This window comes from Oncorhynchus nerka, linkage group LG5 (assembly GCF_034236695.1).
Source record: "Oncorhynchus nerka isolate Pitt River linkage group LG5, Oner_Uvic_2.0, whole genome shotgun sequence".
NCBI lineage: Eukaryota > Metazoa > Chordata > Actinopteri > Salmoniformes > Salmonidae > Oncorhynchus > Oncorhynchus nerka.
The window spans coordinates 47042196-47058848 of record NC_088400.1 but is presented as its reverse complement, the minus strand read 5'-3'; positions in this window follow the sequence as shown (position 1 = coordinate 47058848).

Below are 16653 nucleotides of genomic sequence, written 5' to 3'. Positions count from 1 at the left end.
ACAAGCCACATTTCTCCACAAACACTGCCAAACGCTACAATAACTTTATTGCCTTTCTGTGCCTTTCTTGTTGCAACAATATTGTGCCACAGTGGGAAAATGCCTGCGTTCTCTCTGAAATCAAAACGAATGACACTCATTTGCGATGTGTGCACTTAATCTTGCCAAGAAATTGGAAGTGAACTTGTGCTCAGTAAAAAAGCTCCTCCAAACCTTTGATCACCGCAAATTCACATCCAACATTATTTATAATCCACTGAACTTGCCTTTGTGTGTGGTGTGCTGGCAAATGTGTATAAACTCAACAAAAAAAGAAACGTCCTCTCACTCTCAACTGGGTTAATTTTCAACAAACTTAACATGCGTAAATATTTGTATGAACATAACAAGATTCAACAACTGAGACAAACTGAGCAAGTTCCACAGACATGTGACTAACAGAAATTGAATAATGTGTCCCTGAACAAAGGGGGGGGGGTCGAAATCAAAAGTAACTGTCGGTATCTGGTGTGGCCACCAGCTGCATTAAGTACTGCACCAGATTTACCAGTTCTTGCTGTGAGATGTCAACCCACCAATGCACCTGCAAGTTCCTGGACATTTCTGGGGGAACGGCCCTAGCCCTCACCCTCCGATCCAACAGGTCCCAGACGTGCTCAATGGCATTGAGATCTGGGATCTTCACTGGCTATGGCAGAACACTGACATTCCTGTCTTGTAGGAAATCACGCACAGAACAAGCAGTATGGCTGGTGGCATTTTCATGCTGGAGGGTCATGTCAGGATTAGCCGGCAGGAAGGGTACCACAGGAGGGAGGAGGATGTCTTCCCTGTAACGCACAGCGTTGAGATTGCCTGCAATGACAACAAGCGCAGTCCGATGATGCTGTGACATACCTCCCCAGAACATGACGGACCCTCCACCTCCAAATCGATTCCGCTCCAGGGTACAGAATTTCTGTAGCATGAATTTGATAGCAAGAATTTCTACACAAACTTTCAGAAACCATCTCAGGGAAGCTCATCTGCGTGCTCGTCGTCCTCACCAGGGTCTTGACCTGACTGCAGTTTGGCGTCTTAAAACCTCTTAGGGAGGCTGCGAATTTTCGCAGCTTTTTGTTAAAAACCGCGCAACATTTCAGCGCCCTGCTACTCATGCCAGGAATATAGTATATGCATATGATTAGTATGTGTGGATAGAAAACACTCAGACGTTTCTAAAACTGGTTAAATCACGGCTGTGACTATAACAGAACGTGCGTTTCATCGAAAAGTGCAGGAAAATCTGATCACTGAAAATGGAAAAATTTATCCATGCGCCACTTCAACCCATTGATAAAGGTGAACCACATTAAATGGGGCCGAGGTTGCAATACATACAGCTTCCACACGATGTCAACAGTCTTGTCATTTGTCTCGGATTTGTTTCTTGGTCAAACGAACAAGAGACAGCCCATTTCTAACGGTCTCCGACCGGATATTTTGGTTGAGATTTACCCGGATATTATTTCCAGACGTACAGCTATAGAATATACATCGGAATATACATATACATGATCAATTTGATCGCTTATTAACGTTTACTAATACCTAAAGTTGCATTACAAAAGTATTTTGAAGTGTTTTGTGAAAGTTTATCGTCAACCTTTTTAATTTAAAAAAAATGACGTTGCGTTATCAAACTTTTTTCCTTGATTACACAGTCTTCATTCTTCGATATCTAGGCTATATATGGACCGATTTAATCGAAAAAAGACCCAATAGTGATGTTTATGGGACATCTAGGAGTGCCAAGAAAGAAGCTCGTCAAAGGTAATGAATGTTTTATATTTTATTTCTGCGTTTTGGGTAGCGCCGGCTACCGCAAAATCTGTCGTGTTAGGTGACGTTGCAGTATTTTGGGGGTATTTTACAAATCTGACTTGGTGGATAGATTCACAACGAGTGTAGCTTTAATTCAATACCTTGAATGTGTATTTTAATGAAATTTTAATGAAAGTTTGAGTTTTATCAAAAACTATAGGTGGCGCTCTGAAATTCCGCTAAGTGATGTTCCTGCATGGGAACTGTATTCTGCGTCATCCTTAAGAAGTTTTTTAACTGGTTTGAGGATTTTGCTGATTTCAACGTTGTGAACAAAGAGCCCTATAGAGGTGGTGGGGTTATGGTATGGGCAGGCATAAGCTACGGACACAATTACATTTTATCCATGGCAATTTGAAGGCACAGAGATTCCATGATCAGATCCTGAGACCCATTGTTGTGGCATTCATCCGTCACCATTATCTCATGTTTCAGCATGATATTGCAAAGCCCCATGTTGCAAGGATATGTACACAATTCCTGGAAGATGAAAATGTCCCCGTTTCTCCATGGCGTGCATATTTACAGACCTGTCACCCATTGAGCATGATTTGGATGCTCTGAACTGATGTGTACAACAGCGTATTCTAGGTCCTGCCAATATTCAGCAACTTCACACAGCCAGTGATGAGGAGTGGGACAACATTCCACAGGCCACAATCAACAGCCTGATCAACTCTATGCAAAGGAAATGTGTCACGCTGCATGAGGCAAATGGTGGTCACACCAGATACTGACTAGTTTTCTGATCGTCGCCCCTACCTTATTTATTTAAGGTATCTGTGATCCCAAATGCATATCTGTATTCCCAATCATGTGCAAGCCATAGATTAGGGCCTAATGACTTTCTAAATTGCTGCATGTTGCGTTTATATTTGTTCAGCATTAAACACAGACAATCACGTTTTTGACTGCACTGGGCCTTTAAAACATGTGGGTTTGTAACCGCAGCACCAAAACAAGTATAGTTGGCATATACATCTCAGTTAGCCGTGTTTGATTAGCATATTGTATATTCAATACACAGTGAGATTCATTAGTCAGTAAAAGGAAAAGAATACAGAGGGAGTTTCGTACCTTGGCGTATTAGCATTATCACACAGGGAACTCTAGCAAACAATATCATTATACATAGTCAACACATCCCTTCATCTCAAACAGGCAAGTTGTAAGAGTAACTATACTCAGCAAAAGAAGAATCGTCCCATTTTCAGGACCCTGTATATCAAAGATAATTCGTAAAAATCCAAGTAACTTCATATATATTCATTGTAAAGGGTTTTAACACTGTTTCCCTTGCTTGGCCAATGAACAATAAACATTTAATGAACATGCACCTTTCTACTGACTCTGAAAAACACCAAAAGAAAGATGTCCAGGGTCCCTGCTCATCTGTGTGAACATGCCTTAGCCATGCTGCAAGGAGGCATGAGGACTGCAGATGTGGCCAGGGCAATAAATTGCCATGTCCGTACCGTGAGACGCCTAAGACAGCGAGACAGGACGGACAGCTGATCGTCCTCGCAGTGGCAGACCACGTATAACACCTGCACAGGATCGGTACACCCGAACATCACACCTGCAGGACAGGTACAGGATGGCAACAACAACTGCCCGAGTTACACCAGGAATGCACAATCCCTCCACCAGTGCTCAGACTGTCCGCAATAGGCTGAGAGAGGCTGGACTGAGGGCTTGTAGACTTGTTGTAAGGCAGGTCCTCATCAGACATCACTGGCAACAACGTCACCTATGGGCACAAACCCACCGTCCCTGGACCAGACAGGACTTGCAAAAAGTGCTCCTCACTGACGAATTGCAGTTTTGTCTCACCAGGGATCGGATTTGCGTTTATCGTCGAAGGAATGAGCGTTACACTGAGGCCTGTACTCTGGAGCGGGATCGATTTGGAGGTGGAGGATGCGTCATGGTCTGGGGCGGTGTGTCACAGCATAATCGGACTGAGCTTGTTGTCATTGCAGGCAACGCCTCATCCAGAGGGCACAAGAGGTCACTGAATGGCTTGAAAAGCATGAAAACAGTGTAAACCATGTGACATGGCCGTCTCAGTCACCAGTTCTCAAACCAATGGGAGAAGGGAGATCCTGGAGTGGCATTTGAGACAGTGTTTTCCATCAACAAAACACCAAATGATGGAATTTCTCATGGAACAGTAGTGTTGCAGCCCTCCAATTGTGTTCCAGACAGCTGTAAAAACTATGCCAAGGTGCATTGAATCTGTTCTGACTTGTCGTGGCACAACGCCCTATTACATAATGACCAAACCAGCTCCGGTTGTGCTTCCGCTTGTATATGTTGGTTTTTGTCTATCCCCACCAGACACTTAAATGACAAGCAAGTTAAAATACTAAAACCAACTATACTAATTTGGGGAGAGGTCGAAACGTAACACATTCATGGACATTTAGCTAGCTTGCTGTTGCTAGCTAAATTGTCCTGAGATATAGACATTGGGTTATTTTACCTGAAATGCATATTGTCATTTATTGATTTTTGCTGGATCTTTGTAGAATTTTTACCCGTTTTGAGTCAAATCCATAGATAAAAGGGGAAACCTAGTCTGCTGTGGATTTTATATGGCGGTTGGCAACCAACTTCAAAGTGCATTACCGCCACCAACTGTCCCTGACGTTTTTCTTGGAGAGAAGTGGCTTCTTTGCTGCCCTTCTTGACACCAGACCATCCTCCAAAAGTCTTCGCCTCACTGTGCGTGCAGATGCACTCACACCCACCTGCTGCCATTCCTGAGCAAGCTCTGTACAGCTGGTGCCCCGATCCCGCAGCTGAATCAACTTTAGGAGATGGTCCTGGCGTTTGCTGAACTTTCTTGGGCACCCTGAAGCCTTCTTCACAACATTAGAACCGCTCTCCTTGAAGTTTGATTTAGGTACAATCTTACTGGCATCAATATCCTTGCCTGTCAAGCAATGATGACGGCATGTGTTTCCTTGCAGGTAACCATGGTTGACAGAGGAAGAACAATGATTCCAAGCACCACCCTCCTTTTGAAGCTTCCACTGGCATGATGTCAGCTGGTCCTTTTGTGGCAGGGCTGAAATACAGAGGAAATGTTTTTGGGGGATTCAGTTCATTTGCATAGCAAATATGTATTTAGCAATTAATTGCAATTAATCTGACCACTCTTTATAACATTCTGGAGTATATGCAAATTGCCAAATTGCCATTACACAAACTGAGGCAGCAGACTTTGTGAAAATTAATATTTGTGTAATTCTCAAAACTTTTGGCCATGACTGTATGCTCGTAAATTCCAATGAGTAGATGGTAGAGGCAGGTCTAAAAGCTACCCAAACGCACAAGAGCAGTTTAGACAAAATTATTAAATAATATCTATGTGTACATTTATTTTTGCAATACGGGCAGTATGGTCAGCATGTTAAGACACTTTATATAGGTGTTTCCTTTATTTTGACAGTTACCTGTATCTGCTGTCTCAGTATACATTTGTTGATCACATGATATGAAAAACATTTGATTTCATAGGAACTGACACTAATTCCCAAATTCATTTAAGTAAAACATTTAGCTTGGGTAAGTAGAGAGTCTACTTTGAAAACATTTGTAAAAACACAAAGAAACACATTAACACGGTATGGATTAATGTGAGGCAGTCAGTGGCTTGTTTAGTTAAGGCTTTTTGATTAAATTATCATCAATTGTCTTTATTGTTTATCATGCACATTTTAGAGAATTCATTTTGATCTACAGGAGAGTACAGAAGAACAATGTGTTTCTCTTCGGCAATCAACTAATGTCAATTGAGGCGCTGGTTAAGAGTGACATTGTAATTGCGTTGTGGTGTTCTCCACTTAGATTTACTCTCATCAATAAATAAAATGCCATCAGCTGGTGTCTGATAAGTGTGTGCATTATTCTAAAGTAATGAGATTGTTCCTTTAAAGAGACAATGCATGATTTATATAGAAACATGAATGGAAAAAGATCACCCTACTGTAGGGAGTGATATTTCACCCTCTCATTGCTTCTTGCAGTGCTGCTTCTTAAGGCTTAATCACAACACTTGGTACAGTGCAAATTCTAAACAGAGTAAGTTTGTGGCATTACAGTCAAATAAGACTGGAAATGTTTAGGTTTGCAGTATTTTTTAAATGTTTTAGTTTCGGCCATAGCAGACATATTTTATAAGCAAACATGTTGTTAGTAGAGCTCCACTGGTTACCATTCAAGGACCCCTATTCGCGCTTTAGTCAAGGTCTTCTCGAACAGTGTTGAGATTCAAGTGCTGTGTTGTGCACTGCGGAACACTTAGCCTTCTATTCCAGCCATTAAAATATAATAATTTGATGTCTTTGTAATCTGAAGAAAGGTAGATACAATTGAATGTAAAATGTATCCTAAACATTAAATATTTCTGTCAAAAGGCAACCTTGCCCCTTAAAGGCAATAATACATACCCAAACATCAATTACTATTTAATTTGGAAATATGACAAGCAATTAGACAAACTATTTTCAATTATGCATTGTCACTGACTAGACTTCATGTTTTACTGTAGAAATCTGTTGAAGGTTGTAACTAAGTCTACTATATTATTGTACTATTAGATTACAAATGATACAAGTGTAGACTATTACACTGCTGAGCCATATACATGGTGATGAATATGGACAGATCATGTTATCTGAGAGGAATTCACACATATCGGTTAGGGTCTTAATGAACCTTTCTGTTGATCAGTATGGAGTGCTTTATGGGTGTGCTTTGTTGTGAATAAAATGAAATAAGTGTTCTTCACATTTGCTTTTTAATCATCTGTGTGTGTCAAGTCTCTCCAGCACAACATCTGTCAAATACTCATTAAAGCTCAAGAGCTGAATAGATTGGTGTTTTGAACTGTTTTATTATGTAAGTTATTAAGGCTGTGAGTCAAGTGGTAATAATGTTTGTGTGAGTAAGCCACCATGTTAGAAGACACCAGAACATCCGGACCCTTGTACATTTTTTAGTGGGCTAGCTATGCTACAGATATGTGGGGTCCAAAATGATTGACACCCATGACAAACATGAGCAATAATGACTGTATAAAATGTATAATCTTAATTCTGAGCTATATTGTATGCTCCAAAAAATGGGAAAGAGATTTTGTTAAACAAGTAAATGCATGTTTTTCTCAAAGGTCGGGATCAAAATTATTGTCACCCCTAAAGACTCTTATGAAGTGTCAAAAGTTTAGTATTTGGTTGTATGTTCGTAGATCATACCGCCAAGACATGCTAACCTCCCCTGTTATTGGTAATGGCGAGAGGATAGCATGTCTTGGGGATATGATCTTTGGTTCTCTGTAACTTTGTCATTCATCATTATCCACAATTCATTCTGGATTCTCCATATCTATGGTAGCATCCACATAAATGTAGAAGTGTTTAGAAACATTTTCTTATTTACAATAAAAGTGACTCCAAATTTACACAATACAGTAGAAATTATTCATTTCTATTAGGCACAAAATAAACTGCAAATGCATCCAACCAGTTTGTAAAGTCACAACCAAATATTTCAAATCAAATCAAACTGTATTTGTCACATGCGCTGAATACAACAGGTGTAGACCGTACAGTGAAATGCTTACTTACAAGCCCTAAACCAACAATGCAGTTAAGAAAAATACCCCAAAAATAAAGATAAGTAAGTAACAAATAATGAAAGCGGAGCAGTAAAATAACAATAGTGAGGCTATGTCTGGTACAGAGTCAATGTGCGGGGACACCGGTTAGTCGAGGTAATTGAAGTAATATGTACATGTAGGTAGAGTTATTAAAATGACTACGCATAGATAATAAACAGAGAGTAGCAGCAGCATAAAAGAGAGGGGTGGGGGCAATGCAAATAGTCTGGGTAGGCATTTGATTATATGTTCAGGAGTCTTATGGCTTGGGGGTAGAAGCTGTTTAGAAGTCTCTTGGACCCAGACTTGGTGCTCCGGTATCGCTTGCCGTACAGTAGCAGAGAGTCTATGACTAGGGTGGCTGGAGTCTTTGACAATTTTTAGGGCCTTCCTCTGACACCGCATGGTATAGAGGTCCTGGATGGCATGGAGCATTTGCCCCAGTGATGTACTGGGCCATACGCACAACCCTCTGTAGTGCTTTACGGTCGGAGGCCGAGCAGTTGCAATACCAGGCAGTGATGCAAGCAGTCAGGATGATCTATATGGTGCAGCTGTAGAACCTTTTGAGGATCTGAGGACCCATGCAAAATCTTTTCAGTCTCCTGTCCATAGGTTTTGTTGTGTCCTCTTCACGACTGTCTTCGTGTGCTTGGACCATATTAGTTTGTTGGTAATGTGGATACCAAGGAACTTGAAACTCACAACATGCTCCACTACAGCCCAGTCGATGAGAATGGGGGCGTGCTCCATCCTCCTTTTCATGTAGTCTCCTTGGTCTTGATCACGTTGAGGGAGAGGTCGTTGAGGGAGAGGTTGCTGTCCTGGCACTACACGGCCAGGTCTCTGACCTCCTCCCTACAGGCTGTCTCGTTGTTGATCAGGCCTACCACTGTTGTGTCATCGACAAACTTAATGATGGCGTTGGAGTCATGCCTGGCCATGCAGGCATGCATGAACAGGGAGTACAGGAGGAGACTGAGCACGCACATGCGTGGGCCCACGTGTTGAGGATCAGCGTGGCGGATGTGTTGCTACCTATCCTTACCACCTGGGGGTGCCCCATCAGGAAGTTCAGGATCCAGTTGCATAGGGAAGTGTTTAGTCCCAGGGTCTTTAGCTTAGTGATGAGCTTTGAGGGCACTATGGTGTTGAACGCTGAGTTGTAGTCAATGAATAGCATTCTCACGTAGGTGTTCCTTTTGTCCAGGTGTGAAAGGGCAGTGCGCTGTGCAATAGAGATGACTTCAACTGTGGATCTGTTGGGGCGGTAGGCAAATTGGATTGGGTCTTGGATTTCTGGGATGATGTTGCTGATGTGAGCCATGACCGGCCATTCAAAGCACTTCATGGCTACAGACGTGAGTGCAACGGGTCGATAGTCATTTAGGTAGGTTGTAGCGGTATTTATTAGACAGGGGTAAAGATAAAGATTTTGTTCGGGCGCCAGTCAGGTATTAACCATGCCGAAAGGAAAAGAGTAGAATAGAGAGAGTACCACTACCAGACCCACACACATCAACAGAAGAGACTGCCTAGAGTGTAACCTGTTTACCAGATAGCCAGTGGAGATAAAAGAGAATACACACCCTATAAAACCCACATCACAGCACAGGGGTAACCCCAACAAGAACCTCATATAATAATAATAATGGCAGAGCAATTGAACAGCAACTTCAGTCATCAACAGAGGATTTCCAGTAATCTGTATTATCTTCCAGTGGATGAGTGCAGAGGGTATAAATGTGGGGTGATGTTCATAGACACAACAAAGGCCTTAAAAATGTCCACAATCTTCTCGGCCACATGTCATTAGTACACCCCACCTCAATACAGTTCAAATAACAATACACAACTTGCAAGCAACTTCCCTTTTAACTAAAATGTCCACCCAAATACTTCTGGCAGGGCAATAATAGTCCAGCTCTAATGAACTTCAATGGGAAGTGCATCTGAAAAATAGAAAGTCTGTTGCAGGGTAAAGCACTGGAACAATAGAAGGAAGAAAAAAAGAGAAAGAGAACAAGAGAGATCTTCGCTGTGGCCTTCAGGCGTGCATGTGTACTGTCTGACTGTCCGATAGTTTTTTGGTTTGTATGTCAAAACTTCGCAACAATGTTGCTACTAATCCATGCGATCCATAACCGGCGTGGTCCCAAATGAAAACAACCACGACCAAGAGCGGTCACACTGATGATTGAGTTAAATAGTTTATAATCTACACACGTTTAAAACAAACAAAACTTCTGCAGCATAGCACACACAATCAAACTGTCACGCCACCCAAGAGCTCCTCCCTGAAAGAGCTGTCTTTATTTCCTCCTTCCTTACTGCTGATGCGCTCTTAAAGTGGCCGCGCACGGTGAAGGCTACGCGCAGGATTTCGCCACAAGGTTATCTTAGTGTTCTTGGGCACAGGGACTATGGTGGTCTGCTTGAAACATTTTGGTATTACAGACTCAGACAGGGAGAGGTTGAAAATGTCATTGAAGAAACTTGCCAGTCGGTCAGCTCATGCTCAGAGTACATGTCCTGGTAATCCGTCTGGCCCTGCGGCCAGTTTAAAGGTCTTACTCACATCGGCTACGGAGAGTGTGATCACACAGTCGTCTGGAACAGCTGATGCTCTCATGCAATTTTCAGTGTTACTTGCCTCGAAGCGAGCATAGAAGTAATTTATCTTGTCTGGTAGGCTCGTGTCACTGAGCAGATCGCGGCTGTGCTTCCATTTTTAGGCGAGCGCCGGTGTATTATGATTTGATCTTAGTCCTGTATTGATGCTTTTCCTGTTTGATGGTTCGTCGGAGGGCAAAGCAGGATATCTTATAAGCTTCCAGGTTGAAAGCGGCAGCTCTACCCTTTAGCCCAGTGCTGATGTTGCCTGTAATCCATGGTTTCTAGTTGGGGTATGTCCGCACAGTCACTGTGGGGATGACGTCATCGATGCACTGAAGCCAGTGACTGATGTGGTGTAGTCATCAATGCCATCGGAAAAATCCCGGAACATTTTCCAGTCTGTGCTAGCCAAACACTCCTGTAGCTTAGCATCTGCTTCAGCTGACCACTTTTTTATTGACCGTGTCACCGGAAATTCCTGCTTTAGGTTTTGCTTGTCAGCAGGAATCAGGAGGATAGACTTATGGTCAGATTTGCCAAATGAAGGGTGAGGGAGAGCTTTGCACGCATCTCTGTGTGTGGAGTGAAGGTGGTCTAGAGTTTCTTTCCCTCTGGTTGCACATTTAACAGGCTGGTAGAAATGAGGTAATACGGATTTAAGTTTCCCAGCATTAAAGTCACTGGCCACTAGGATTGCCGCCTCCTGAATGAGTGTTTTCCTGTTTGCTTATGGCAGTATACAGCTCATTGAGTAATTAAACAGCTATGAAGAATATAGAGGAAAACTCTCTTGGTAGATAGTGTGGTCTTTACCTCAGGCGAGCAAAACCTCAAGACTTCCTTAAAAATTGTGCACCATCTGTTGTTTAGAAATATACATAGAACGACACCCCTTGTCTTACCAGAGGCTGCTGTATGTTATTCATGTCGTCGTTCAGCCACATAAGATATTACAGTTTTTAATTACCCATTGGTATGATATATGTGCTTGTAGTTCATCCACTTTATTATCCAGCAATTGTACGTTGGCCAATAGTACCGATGGCAAAGGCAGATTAGCCACTCGTTGCCGGATTCTTACAAGGCACCCCAATCTCCTTCCGAGATATCTCCGTCGTTTTCTCCTGCGAATGATGGGTATTAGGGTCTTTATTGGGTGTCTGGAGTAAATCCCTCTCGTCCGATTCATTAAAGAAAAATTATTCGTCCAGTTCAAGGTGAGTAATCACTGTTCTGATGTCCAGAAGCTCTTTTCAGTCATAAACTATAGCAGCAACATTATGTACTAAGTATTATGTACATTATTTGCTAAGTCAAACGACACCGCTGGTTCTGCTCACACTGCCCTACCCTGTGCTCTGACCTCTTTCTCCCCTCTCTCTCCAGATGAAATCTCGCGTCTTGTGACGGCCGGCCGCCCAACAACCTGCCCGCTTGACCCTATTCCCTCCTCTCTTCTCCAGACCATTTCCGGAGACCTTCTCCCTTACCTCACCTCGCTCATCAACTCATCCCTGACCGCTGGCTACGTCCCTTCTGTCTTCAAGAGAGCGAGAGTTGCACCCCTTCTGAAAAAACCTACACTCGATCCCTCCGATGTCAACAACTACAGACCAGTATCCCTTCTTTCTTTTCTCTCCAAAACTCTTGAACGTGCCGTCCTTGGCCAGCTCTCCCGCTATCTCTCTCAGAATGACCTTCTTGATCCAAATCAGTCAGGTTTCAAGACTAGTCATTCAACTGAGACTGCTCTTCTCTGTATCACGGAGGCCCTCCGCACTGCTAAAGCTAACTCTCTCTCCTCTGCTCTCATCCTTCTAGACCTATCGGCTGCCTTCGATACTGTGAACCATCAGATCCTCCTCTCCACCCTCTCGGAGTTGGGCATCTCCGGCGCGGCCCGCGCTTGGATTGCGTCCTACCTGACAGGTCGCTCCTACCAGGTGGCGTGGCGAGAATCTGTCTCCTCACCACGCGTTCTCACCACTGGCGTCCCCCAGGGCTCTGTTCTAGGCCCTCTCCTATTCTCGCTATACACCAAGTCACTTGGCTCTGTCATAACCTCACATGGTCTCTCCTATCATTGCTATGCAGACGACACACAATTAATCTTCTCCTTTCCCCCTTCTGATGACCAGGTGGCGAATCGCATCTCTGCATGTCTGGCAGACATATCAGTGTGGATGACGGATCACCACCTCAAGCTGAACCTCGGCAAGACGGAGCTGCTCTTCCTCCCGGGGAAGGACTGCCCGTTCCATGATCTCGCCATCACGGTTGACAACTCCATTGTGTCCTCCTCCCAGAGCGCTAAGAACCTTGGCGTGATCCTGGACAACACCCTGTCGTTCTCAACTAACATCAAGGCGGTGGCCCGTTCTTGTAGGTTCATGCTCTACAACATCCGCAGAGTACGACCCTGCCTCACACAGGAAGCAGCGCAGGTCCTAATCCAGGCACTTGTCATCTCCCGTCTGGATTACTGCTACTCGCTGTTGGCTGGGCTCCCTGCCTGTGCCATTAAACCCCTACAACTCATCCAGAACGCCGCAGCCCGTCTGGTGTTCAACCTTCCCAAGTTCTCTCACGTCACCCCGCTCCTCCGCTCTCTCCACTGGCTTCCAGTTGAAGCTCGCATCCGCTACAAGACCATGGTGCTTGCCTACGGAGCTGTGAGGGAACGGCACCTCAGTACCTCCAGGCTCTGATCAGGCCCTACACCCAAACAAGGGCACTGCGTTCATCCACCTCTGGCCTGCTCGCCTCCCTACCACTGAGGAAGTACAGTTCCCGCGCAGCCCAGTCAAAACTGTTCGCTGCTCTGGCCCCCCAATGGTGGAACAAACTCCCTCACGACGCCAGGACAGCGGAGTCAATCACCACCTTCCGGAGACACCTGAAACCCCACCTCTTTCAGGAATACCTAGGATAGGATAAAGTAATCCTTCTCACCCCCCTTGAAAGATTTAGATGCACTATTGTAAAGTGGCTGTTCCACTGGATGTCTTTAAGGTGAACGCACCAATTTGTAAGTCGCTCTGGATAAGAGCGTCTGCTAAATGACTTAAATGTAAATGTAAATGTAAATGTACAAAATAAGTTACAAACACTGCAGAAAAAAAATGAACAAAATAGCACGATTGGTTAAGAGCCCATGAAACGGCAGCCATCCCCTCCGGCGCCATCTTTTTTATTTATTTGATGCAGTCAATATTGCTCATCTTTATCAAGAGTGTTAATAGTTTCAGACCCCACTGTAGGTACAAAGACTAAACTTAACAGCCTAGTCACTTGAAAAGAGTTAAGCATCTATTCACTCCAGGATTTCAACAACAGCAAAAAATCTTAGGCCCACCCATTTGGGAGCCAAGCACACTCACTGGGGAGCCAAGCACAGCCAATCAGAAAATGTTTTTCCCCACAAAAGGGCTTTATTACAGAAATAAATACTCCTCCGTTTCATCAGCTGTCTGGGTGGCTGGTCTCAGACGATCCCGCAGGTGAAGAAGCCAGATGTGGAGGTCCTGGGCTGGCATGGTTACACGTGTTCTGCGAATGTGAGACCAGTTGGACATAATACTAAATTCTCTAAAAAGTCATTGTAGGCAGCTTATTGTAGTGAAATGAACATTAAATTCTCTGGCAACAACTTTGGTGGAAATTCCTGGAGTCAGTATGCCAATTGCAAGCTCCCTAAAAACTTGAGACAGCTGTGTCATTGTGTTGTGTGACAAAACTGCACATTTTAGTGTTGCCTTTTTTTTGTCACCAGCACAAGGTGCAACTGTGTAATGATCATGCTGTTTAATCAGCTTCTTGATATGCCACACATGTCAGGTGGATGGGTTATTTTGGCTAAGGAGAAATGCTCACTAACAGAGATGTAAACCAAGTTGTGCACAACATTTGAAGAAATGTTTTTTTGTGCATTTGTAACATTTCTGGGATCTTTTATTTCAGCTCATGAAACATGGGACCAACACTTCACATGTTGTGTTTATATTTTTGTTTAGTATATTTTGTACAATACAGATATACAGTACAGCAAATAGTACATACTCTGCCAACTATAATTTCCAATTGGTATATTTACTCATCAATGATATGGACAATACAATTATATTTCAATGACGTATTATTTCTGGAGGAATCTCTTCATCAGAAAACAAGGGTTTCTAGTACTTGTAGTGTCCTATCCATTGCATCTGTTTTGGTTCTAAATCAGGCCTAACAAAGTGCAAATGATGGTGCACAGCTTTTACTAACCAACTCATTTAGTATTTATGTAGGACAATGACCTATTAACGACATACATGCGTCTTTGTCATGTCCATTAGACACCTTGGCAGGATAAGGACCAATAGCTGTGCCGCAAACACAGAGAACTAGAACTTAATACTGGTTTTCTGTGATATATATTCCCAAATTTGAGAGGAGCAAAATGCTCTCAATGAATGATGCAACCTAAAATCATAAGAGGATTTAGAAAGTAAATGTGTGACTCTCACTCTCAATAAAAATCTTGATGCTTTATTTACGTAAATGCAGATCCTTTATATATCGTATACACTGATTGTACAAAATATTAGGAACACCTGCTCTTTCCATGACATAGGCAGACCAGGTGACTCCAGGTGAAAGCTGTGCTCCCTTATTGATGTGACTTCAATCAGTGTAGATGAAGGGGAGGAGACGGGTTAAAGAAGGATCTTTAAGCCTTGAGACAATTGAGATCATGGATTGTGTACGTGTGCTATTCATAGGGTGAATGGGCAAGACAAAATATTTAAGTGCACATGGTATGGTACTAGGTACCAGGCGCATCGGTTTGAGTGTGTCAAGAACTGCACACTGCTGGGTTTTTCAAGCTCAACAGTTTCCAACATGTATCAATAATGGTCCACCCACGCAAAGGACCTCCAGCAACCTTGACACAACTGTGGGAAGCATTGGAGTCAACACGGGCCAGCACCTCTGGAACGCTTTTGACCCCTTGTTGAGTCTATGCCCCGATGAGTGTAGGCTTTGAGGGCAAAAGGGGAGTCAATACTGGGAATGTTTTGTAGACTCAGTGTATATGCAAAAATGGGCGTGTTGTTGATCATTATTATATAAAAGGTATAGTGTGTAACTTGAGTATCTTATAAAGGGGATATAACATTTGAATTCCTGAATATCAACTTACCCTACAATGTAACTACAATGTAAAAATTAATTTTCAAGTTGCCTGCCTACACAGTACAATTAACCTTCTATTACTGAATTTCCACATATTTCCACATATTTCCACATATTTCCCACTCACACTCCATTGAATTCTAATTTGAATGTTGTCAGTGCATGAACATTGCATAACCTTCTTCCTTTTGAGACAGAGGAGGAACATTTTACTTGAGGCACATATCAAGGATTTACAAATATCAGTATATTTATCCGAATTGAAATGCAAGAGCAACTGAATTACTGTTACCTTGAAGCTTATTTGACACGCATAAAGGGTACCTCTACATTGTCCAACCTTGGTGAGCCTTCTTTTTCTTCTCAAATGTTTGCACTTAATTACTTAGTTATCACTGCTTATTCATTCGGGTTGCATGTATTTTTTCATTGATTTCACCAGCCATGGCCTTTTCGTGGATCAAGGCTTCTACGGAGGAATATGTCTACAGTATGTCTGTGTTAGGATTCATAGTGGTTGTTATGTATGCAATATTTATCCAGAAAGAAGGAACTTGCAAACAAAGAATGAGTTAAAAGAATAAATAGCATATTTAGCAACTAAATGTCCACATATTTATTCATATGTACTTATTCACCTTGAATTTGTGACTTTCTAAATTGAACATGTTGTTTGGTGTCCACTCTCTTAAGCAAATATTTAAAATACTTTTACTGGCCTTCTAGGCAGAGTTGCAAAGAAAAAGCCATATCTCAGACTGACCAATAAGAAGGAACGATTAAGATGGGCAAAATAACACAGACAGCGGCTACTATTTAATGAAGCTGCCAGTTGAGGACTTGTGAGGCATCTGTTTCTCAAACTAGACACTCTTGTCCTCTTGCTCAGTTGTGCACCGGGGCCTCCCACTCCTCTTTCTATTCTGGTTAGAGCCAGTTTGCGATGATCTGTAAAGGGAGTAGTACACAGCGTTGCACGAGATCTTCAGTTTCTTGACAATTTATCGCATGGAATAGCCTTCATTTCTCAGAACAAGAATAGACTGATGAGTTTCAGAAGCAAGTTCTTTGTGTCTGGCCATTTTGAGCCTGTAATCGAACCCACAAATGCTGATCCTCCAGATACTCAACTAGTCTAAAGAAGAACAGTTTTATTGCTTCTTTAATCAGAACAACATTTTCATCTCTGCTAAAATAATTGCAAAAGGGTTTTCTAATGATCAATTAGCCTTTTAAAATGATAAACTTGGATTAACTAACACAACATTTCATTGGAACACAGGAGTGATGGTTGCTGATAATGGGCCTCTATACACCTATGTAGATAT